This window comes from Monodon monoceros, unplaced genomic scaffold (assembly GCF_005190385.1).
Source record: "Monodon monoceros isolate NGI ecotype Baffin Bay Population unplaced genomic scaffold, NGI_Narwhal_1 Super_Scaffold_16, whole genome shotgun sequence".
Lineage (NCBI taxonomy): Eukaryota > Metazoa > Chordata > Mammalia > Artiodactyla > Monodontidae > Monodon > Monodon monoceros.
The window spans coordinates 1,401,417-1,411,727 of record NW_021703772.1 but is presented as its reverse complement, the minus strand read 5'-3'; positions in this window follow the sequence as shown (position 1 = coordinate 1,411,727).

Here is a 10,311-nt window from a genome sequence, read left to right as displayed (position 1 = left end):
AAGTAGGCATACAAAATATTTATATACTAGCAATAATATTTATATATACTAGCAATAAACAACTGGAATTGAAATTTTTAAAGTACCATTTACAATAGCACCAAAGAAATGAAATGCTTCAGTGTGCATCTAACAAAATAAGCACAAGATATATTCGCACAAAATTATAAACACTAATTTTAAAACTAAAGAAAACCTAAATAAATGGAGAGATAATTTTTGGTCACGAATTGGAATATTCTATACTGTTAAGATATCAATTCACCCAAATATGATATATAGATTCAGTCAATGCAAACCCAATCAAAATCCTCACAGATTTTCTTTTTTTGGGTACATATTTATGAGCTAATTCTAGAATTTACATAGAAATGCAAAGAAACTAGAATAGCTCTGTTATCTATTACCGATTAATAAATTACCCCAAAATTAGAGGCTAAAAAAACCAAAAACAAACAAAACAAAACAACAAAACATTTATCATCTTACAGTTTCTGTGGGTCAGAAACGTGGAAGCAGCTTAGCAGGGTTGTTCTGGCTCAAGGTCTCTCTTGAGGCAGAAATCAAATGTCATTCTGGGCTGTCGTCATCTAAAGGCTCAACTGGGGGAGTATCCACTCCCAAGATCACCCGTGTCCACAGACAAGACTCAAAAGTTCTACTTCCCAGCTCATTAAAAGAAAAGCATCTTTTCGGCAGTACTAATGACATTGCAGTTGACTTCCTCCAGAATAAGCAATAAGAGACAGAAACAGAGAGAGAGAGAGCACGGGAGATGGGGAGAAGAAAATCCCAAGGTGGAAGCCAGAGTCGTTTCATAATCTAATCTCAGAAATACATCCCATATTTCTGTGTATTCTATTCATCTGATTCATTTCTATCCCACATGAATGATACACTCCTCATTCCATCCCAGGGTTCCCCAAATCTCATCCCATTACTGCATCAGCTCAAAGTCTAGAATCTTATCATTTATATTAGGCCCAAGTGTGGATGAGGCTCCTCAGGTGTAGTTGCTTAATTATGGCTCATTGAGTACAGTTTTTCTCCATCTGTAGACTTGTAGAACTAGAGAGAGAAGATATTTGCATCCCCGCACACCAAGACACAATGGTGGGTCAGGAATAAGATAATGTCTACAGACATTCCTGTACACAAAGGAAGGAAACGGGAAGCACGAAGGTGTCACTGAACCACAGCAGGTTTCAAATCTAGCTGGGAAATTCTGCAAGTTCCTTAATTATGTCTGGACTGCCTGGGAATCATTCTCTCCGGCTCTTCGCTCTGCCCTCTGGGTTCTCAGTTCTGCTATTTGACCCATCTTTCCTTTTACATGAAAGGTGTAAAATGTTTTTAGCTAAATAGCTCTCTCACCCTGACTTCTGCCAATACCCACAGTTCCAGGGACCGGAAGGCCTCTCCGCGTTCTGATTTATCACCGTCCTCCTCACGGCTAGCTGGTGCTGCTTCCACATACTTAACTCTTTTAAGAACCTGGAAGGTGTCCTGCAAATCTTGGGGCTCCTTGAGGCAACTCCTTCTATCCTTTGGCATTCTGCTGGCAGACAATGTCCTTGTGCCTCACAGAGGTACCATCGTGTGAGTAAAGGGGGCTTTGCGGCGTTAGCCTTATTCTCTTCTGAAAGAGTTTTTATGACTGAGGCACCACTTTAGATCCTTCTAAGATCTTAACAAAGGATTTCATGGTCACACCCTTGGCTTGATTTCTTTCCCCGTTTTCCTAGCAGTGCCCTGGATTTGAGTTTTTCTTAGAGCTCATCTCTTTTTTTTTTTTTTCGCGGTACGCGGGCCTCTCACTGTTGTGGCCTCTCCCGTTGCGGAGCACAGGCTCCGGACGCGCAGGCCTAGCGGCCATGGCTCACGGGCCCAGCCGCTCCGCGGCATGGGGGATCCTCCCGGACCGGGGCACGAACCCGTGTCCCCTGCATCGGCAGGCGGACTCTCAACCACTGCGCCACCAGGGAAGCCCAGAGCTCATCTCTTAACTGAAGCACCATTTGTCATGTGGAGAAAATGAGAATTTTCAAAACCACAGATTCCTGGCTCCTTTTTGTTTAATAGCATTTAATTTAGTTTATCTATATCCTCTTGCATTTTACCACAAGGATCAAAAAGAAAACAGGTGGCACCTCCAACACTTTGCTTGGAAATCTCCTTAGCAAGACATCTCAATTCATTAATCGTAATTCCTACTTTCCCCATTAACGCAGGCAATAGCATTAACAAACTTTCCGCCACCACAAAACTGGTGTCCCCTTCTATACAGTTTCCAAGAAAACGCCCCTCACGTTCCTGTAAGCCCTTATCAAAGACCATGGGGCTTCTATAAATAGCTTCCTCAAGGCACCCTAGACTTTCACAAATACCTCATCAAAGCTCAATGCCTGGTTCTAAAGCCACTCCTACATTTTAGCATTTTGTTATGGAAGCACCCACTTCCAGGCGCCAAAATCTGTTCTAGATATCTATTAATGCACAACAAATTACCCCAAATTTAGTAGCTTAAAACAAACACATATATTATCTCACAAAGTTACCGAGGGTCTCCCATCTGGGAACAGCTTAGCTGCAACACTTCGAATTCAGTCTAAGTTTTGGCTGCAGCTGCAATCAGCTGAAAGACCCACTTCCAAGCTCACTCATGTGATTGTGAACAGATGTCAGTTCCTCACTGGATAACTCACTTCCTTGCCAAGTGGATCTCTCTATATGGTGCTTGAGTGTCCTGACAATATGAAAGCTGTCTTACCTCAGAGAAAATGATGAAGGAGACAGAGGAGAGAGAGATAAAGAAAGAGATCAAATGAGAAACCACAGTCTTTACATAACTAACCTATTCTTGGAAGAATCACATCATCACTTCTGCCATGTTCTACTCATTAGAAGGAAGTAACAAAGTTCTCAAGGGAAGGGAGCTAAACAAAAGCATGAAACCAGGAGGCAGAGATCTTCTGGGGGCCTTCTTGGAAGTTGCCTACCGACCACACAAATCATAGACTGGAAGAAAAAATATATATACACATATATATTTTGCTACCAGTCCTTATTTAAAATTATAAATATAAACATATATAAATATATATATGGAGAGAGAAAGAGAGGCATTACATAATGATAAAGGGGTCAATTCTCTAAGAAGATATAACAAACTTTAATGTGTATGCACCAAACAACACAGCATCAAAATACATGAGGTAAATGTTGTAGAACTGCCAGGAGAAACAGATGAATTCATTATTACAGCTGGAGATGTCAACACTCCTCTATCAGAAATGGGTGAATCTAGCTGGCAGAAAATTAGTAAGGACATAGCTGAAAACAACGCTATCAATCACTATAATGGACATCTATAGATTACTTCATCAACAACAGTAGAAGACACATTATTCTCAAACTTGCTTGGAACATTCACCAAGATAGATCACCTGCTGGTCTGTAAAAAAAACCTTAACAAATTTAAAATAAAAGAAATCTTACAGTTTCTACCCTCAGCCCACCATGGAATAAACTAGAAATCAGTAACAGAAAGATAGCTGGAAAATTTCAAAATATGTGGATATTAAACAACCTACTCCTAAATAACATATGGGTCAAAGAAGAAATCTCAAGAGAAGTTTAAATATATTTTGAACCAAATGAAAATGAAACACAACTCATCAGAGTTTGTGGAGTACCGTGAAAGCATACATTAGAATACAAGAAAGATCTACAATCAATCATCTAAGGCTACACCTTAGGGAAACAAAGAAGAGGAAATTAAATCCAAAGTAAGCAGGAGGAAAGAAATAATAAAAGTTAGAGCAGAAATTAATGAAATTAAAAGCAGAAAAACAAGAGGGGAAAATAATGAAACCAAAAGTTGGCACTTTGAAAATATCAATAAAATTGATAAGCCTCTATCCAAGCTAACTAAGAAAAATACAAAGAGGACAAAAATTACTAATATCAGAAATGACAAGAACAGAACTACAGATACCATGGACATTAAAAGAATAACGAAAGACTAATAAAACAAACCTATGCCAAAGAATCTGACAACCCAGGCGAAATGAAATGGGCTGATTCCTTGACTCAATCTTCCAAAACTCACACAAGAAGAAACTGACAACCTTGTTATGGCTGTCTCTTTTAAAGAAATTAAAACAATAATTGATAACCTTCCAAAACAGAAAGCACCAAACCCAGATGGGTTCACTGGTGAATTCTACCAAACATTCAAGACAGAAATTGTGCCAGGGCGCACCGCAAGGAACAGTAGCCCCCGTTCGCCACAACTAGAGAAAGCCTGCATGCAGCAACGAAGACCCAACGCAGCCAAAAATAAATTAATTTAAAAAAAAAAAGAAATTGTGCCAATTCTCTGTAATTCTCTGTAATTTCTTTCAGAGGATAGAAGCAGAGGGAACAATTCCCAACTCATTCTATAAGGCCAGCGTTTTTCTAATACCAAAACCAGATGTAAACATTACATATGAAAGGGGGGTGGTGGCAAACTTCAGTACATAACACAAAGAGCTTTTTTTTCCATATAAATTTGTTTATTTATTTGCGGTGTGCGTGGGCTTCTCATGGCAGCGGCTTCTCTTGCTGTGGAGCACGGGTTCTAGGCGCACGGGCTTCAGTAGTTGTGGCTCGCGGGATCTAGAGCGCAGGCTCAGTAGTTGCAGTGCACGGGCTTAGTTGCTCCACAGCATGTGGGATCTTCCTGGACCAGGGCTCGAACCCGTGTCCCCTGCATTGGCAGGTGGATTCTTAACCACTGCGCCACCAGGGAAGTCCCACAAAGAGTTTTAAAGAAGAAAAAATACTAATGATAATACCTACCTTGCAGAGTGGTTGTAAGGATTAAGTGATAAAATGAGGTAAAGATCTGAGCAGGGAGCCTCACCCACACTAAAGAAGAGTGAGCCACAATCCTCGCTCACAGTATGCTCTCCAAAGCCACGTTGCTTTGACTACACTCTTTGGGACTGTTAACCAGTAATACACGTAGGTCACGGCTCACGCTGAAGTGAAGTTACTAGGGAGGGGTGGGGGGACTTTATCGATTAATGCGTTAGTTTTCACTCTGGATTTTGGCCCTTCAAGTCAATGTGAAAGGACGTTGCTCTGTCATTTCCCTGATTGTCGACCATCTTGTCAGACGCTCAGTGGCCATTTGCATGTTTCCACGTATCAATATTTCATTCCTGTCTTTTGCCCACATTTGCATTAGGTTGCCTGAGTTTTACTGTCAGTTTGTAGGAGTTCTTTATATATTGTGAATGAGTCCTTTGTGAGCTACATATACTGCAATACTGCCACAATTGCAGTTCGACTATTCCTCAATGGCATCTTTTGCTGAGCAGAAATTCTTCATTTTTTCTTGAGCTGGGTGTTTCTATTACCTCCACTTGTGCAGATGGGAAATGCAGAGGTAAGGAAGTTAACGAATTTAGAGATAGAACCACGACCCGGGCCTGAGTGTCCGAAGCAGGGCGCTCCACTGCGCTGCTCCAGGGTGAAGCCCGCTCTGTCCCCTCGGAGGGCCAGTCCAGGCAGGTCTTGTCACCTCCAAGAGCCTCAGCTTATTCACATGCAAACTGAGCACATGACCCTCCCCTCTGGAACATTCTGAGGACTGGATGGAATATAAACGCTGCGCTCAAAGTTGGCTTTCAATAAAAGGCATCTTTGGAGCATTCTTAGGATCGTCAGCAAGATGCTAAGTAAAGGAAAACTACAGCGAACTGTCCAAATGCTCTTCTCACAGCAGGTTTGGTGGTTTTCCTGTCTCAGCAGCAAAAGTTCCAGCAGGTTCCTTCAACATTTATTTAACTGCGCTGGGCACAGTTGGGGACAGAACTGAGCCTTACAAGTGACAGGATAAATTAAGTCTCAGCAAAATAAATGTTAAAGTTGAAAGTCAAAGGAAAAAAATAAAAAACAAACGAGAGCAACAGCAGCGGCCACGGACTGCCGGCTGGAGCGATCATCTGGGTCCCCACACGGGCCCCTTCCGACAGGAAGCCTCCATCTGCCGACCCCAAGTGCCCTTCAGTGGTGCAGAGTTGTCTCTGTGCTGCCAGGACATGGGCCAGTTCTCAGGGGAGCAGAAAACGCTGCGGCGCGGGGCAGGCTCCCGCTGAAGATGGCCCAGCGCGCCTTCCTCCAGGCAAGGCCCACCCAGCCTGCAGGTCTCAGCCAGGCCCTGACAGTCTCTCCAAACTCAGGAATTCAGCCATGAAATCCATCCCTCCTTTAGAGCTAATGTCCCTGATCTTGAAGGCCAGGCCTTCCTTCTCTGCTTCGGCTGCAAACCGAGGACCAGAGGAAACGGAGTGGGACCCCAGCTTGGGGCGGACGTAGGAGACAGGAAGAGCCGTGTGAGCGCTGTCCTCCGCCCCAGCACCCCTCACTGCTCGGGGGGCCCCCTCGCCACCCTGCTGTCGGCCCACCTGCCCGCCTCTGGGCCCTGCACACACCTGGGCCGCTCTCTCCCTCCCTCTCCTGAGGTTCCCTCTCCCATTTACCTCAAGGAGCAGGGATGGCCCCTGGCTGCCTGCTCTCACACCTGCCCACACACCTGCCCTCACACCTGCCCACACACCTGCTCTCACACCTGCCCTCACACCTTTACAGTGTTTTCACAGGCTCTTTGCTTGTTGTCCTTTCCCACAGGGCTGTGAGCTCCATCTTTTGTGAAACTTTCACACACACATCTGATCATATATATACACACAAGTATCATCATAACCCGTGGGCTACGGTGGGTGTACAGGAGGAGGTGTATGTGCACACACACACACTCACCCCCAAAACGTACCTCTTTACACACCCGAGAGGCAAGTTCTATATATCAGATGAACAGGTATAAATGTGCCCAGTAACAGCCCACCTCCTGCATCTCAGCTTCCCCATCCACAGGGCCCTATGGAACCCCCTCCAGGTCAAAGGCCACTCGGTCTAGGGGATGCAGGGCTCCCCGTGGTGTGCATGCACCAATGCTTCTTCAAGCGACGATCGTTCACTCTTTCCATGGTCTGTTGCCAGGAGGGAAAATGCTGGGACCAACCTCCTGTCCTGGTTCCGCCGGGTCTCCAGTCTTCATCATGGCCACGTCCCACGGTCCCCCCACCCCGCATCAGCGTGGGCAGCCTTCGATCACTCAAAGCCCTTGCCCTCCAGGGAGTAAAGCGGCGCCTTGCTGCCTTAATGGACGTTTACCAACCTCTTGTGATTCTGAGCACCTTGAAGTACTTACTGGCCCTTTGAACTTGTTCTGCAAACTGACTTTTCAGTAACCTGTGCCCATCATTTTCCAACGCATCACCTCCTTCGTGCCACTTTGTAAAAGTTCTCTACGTCTGCAAATGCGATCACTTCAGCCCTTTGTCCGGGAGCCAGGTTTCCTGTATTCCTTCCAAATCTGCTGGTTGTCTCCTGGCTTTGTTCGCGGTCTCCGCGGAGAGAGACCGCAGCCCTTGACGAAGGGCCACAGTCCGGCACCTCTCTGCCTCCCAAACGCTGAGTCACCTGGGGCAAAGCACTCGCACGATGAGAAGACAGTGTTTGTTCAAGGAGAGGGACTTAGGGAAGGAAAAAACCCAAGCACAGAGCACAAGGCGTTCCTGTGACTCACGAACGTGAAAACAACACTGCAGCTCACGTTCAAGGCACCTGCTCCACCACACACAAGTCCAGGTGCAACTCGAATTCACTCAGTGACCCCTCTCGTACCCGCACGGGGAAGGTGTTCACAGTACCCTCACTTCACAGGCTCAGAGGCTGCGGGTGTCCCAAGACCACCCAGGGGGAGTCGAGCTCCAGGGACGCTGTTCACGGCCTCGGCTTGAGAGCTCTTCTTCTCCCCCCTCCCTCTCCGCATCCCCGTCTCAATCAGAGCTGAGGCCAGGACATTTCTGGGGGCAAAGGAGGGGGCGGTCTTGTTTGTCAGGGCCTGTTTGACCCCGGTGAGGTCTGGCCTGTCCCACCTCCGGGGTCTCTGAATAGAGGGTCTCACACAGCAGCCTCTCTCTGGCCAGGTGTGACCTGAGTCCCAGGCTTTCCCTGTGAGTCACGCGTGGGCAGTTCCTGGGGCCTGGAGTTCGGTGCCCCGGCCCTGAAGCCACGAGGCACCGGCGTGGAGCTCCAGGCAGGCGCTCTGCACCCCTCTGGGTCAGGCTTCTCCCCTCCCAGCAGCACCAGGACTCCGTTATTACACCGCTGTCTGTTTACATGGATCAGACATGCACCGAGCACCTGCCATGTGGGGGACACTCTGCTCAGCTGCAGGGACAAAGGGACCAGCTGTCTTCTAGCGCAGTCACCCTGCAGGTCAGCTGACTGTCCTGGACATCACTCCACTGTCCCCTCCCCTGGACAACCTCTCTGACTGCAGAGCACTTGCTGTTTCCACGGAATCACACTCCCTCGTGATGACAGCCATTAAAGCCACTTATGAGCAGTTTATTTTGTGACTTATCAGATAATAATTATTCACACACAACACAGGCACCTAAAAGGCCCCTCAGCGCGGCCATGACCATTCAGTACTGACCCCGGCTTGATGCTGGGGGTGGACGAGTGACATGGAGGCCTCAGGACGCTCGTGGGGAAGCCGCTCGTCCCGTGAGCCTTGTCGGGGAGGAGCGCGGGCAGAGCTGTGCGGGGCACTCAGGGCCTCGCCCCCTGCCCCCTGCTGAGGCCCGAACTCTTGAGACTCAGGCTCCAACAGCCAGTGGAAAGGCCCAGCACCCGAAGGCCCACCTCTGGCCTCTTGAGAGACAAAGGAGCTTTTTATTTTAGCACCCTTTTCTCAGCACTTTCTCATCTTGGCTCCAAGCAGAATTCACAGCAGTAAATTTTCTAAAGTCAATAATGTGGCTTCTTAAAAATGTGACTTGTCTTGGAAGTGCCCCTAACCCGGCTGCTCAGTGTTCGTCCAAGAATTCAGAGGCCTGTCGCCTCTCCCTGGCGGCTTCCTGAGCATCTTTCTATTCAACAAGCGGCCAGTGCAAAGGCTGACCGTGAGATGAACGTTTTCCCTCTACCCGGGAAGAAGGAGAACTCTAAGGGCAGGGGAAGTAGATGCTTTCTTCAAAGGCCATGACTGAAGTCCTCCAACAGTCCAAAGCATCAAAACAGTTCTATTCTCCAGTTGCCCCCCCAAACCTAGATTCTCAAAAACCAAAGCGTGTAAAACCCACGCGCTTGATCACATAGCTTAGGAAGGGCTCCCTTCACTGGAATCCTAACTTCCAAGAGCCCGCAGCTTCACAAGGATCCACAACACCCTACCTTAGCAGGTAATACTCTCCAGGTCCCCACCCCAGCTACCGAGCGGCGGTCCCCCATGTGCACCCTCCCCTGGAGGAAAGGGCCTTCCCAATCCTGCGAGCTGTGAGTGGGCGCTGCCCTCCTGGCTCACAGCGAGAAGCGTGGACACTGCCGACGGGCCAGGGAGTGGGACGGACAGAGGGTGCGCCAATCAGAGGCCTTCCCGAGCGCTTGCTGTGGACCCTCAACCCCCAACGGGGTGGCGCCGGCAGCGGAACAGCTGGGCACCGTGGGAACCACATTCCCGTGTGGATGAAGACCTCCTGGGCCGAGGAGCCAACAGGCAGGTGCGCCCGCAGGTGGCCTGAGCCCCGGGGCCCTCTGCTCGCCAGCCTTCCACAGCTTTCCGACAAATTCTTCTTCTTTCACTTCCAAGGACTCCAATGCAAGATGCTTCCTTCCTGTCTCTTCTCCAGCCCCCAGGAGTCTCCCTCGCCTTCTGCCCATTCTTCTCCCGGTGGCCGCAGGCACTCCGGCCAGAGTCGTGCTTTGCCATCCTCTGTTCTGCAACCGGCTGGCAGCCGAGCTTGCGGGCAAGGTGGCACAGCTTCCCTCTGCCGTGGGCTTTCCAGACCGGCACGCAGGCCAATCTCTGTGACCCTGGCGGTTAGGAACAGAAAGTGAAAAAACGTGTTTCGTCACTGTGAGTGGAAACATACTACGGACAATGGCTAGAGTTTCCTCGTCAAAGGCATGAGCATCTCCTGAGGTAGCCACCGCTCCCCAAGGGTGCCGGCCAAGCCACAGCGAGAGGAGGAAGAAAAGAAGTGACTCTGAACCTCGGCCTCATGGTACTGAGGAAGCTGCAAGGGTTCTGTGAAAGCAAAGGAGGCCTAGAGCCTAGCGCGTAAGCAGAGGCCTAAGTATGTGCAAAAGACCCGTGCGCGCGCACACACACACACACACACACACACACACACACACACACACACACACACACACACACACACACACACACACACACACACACAC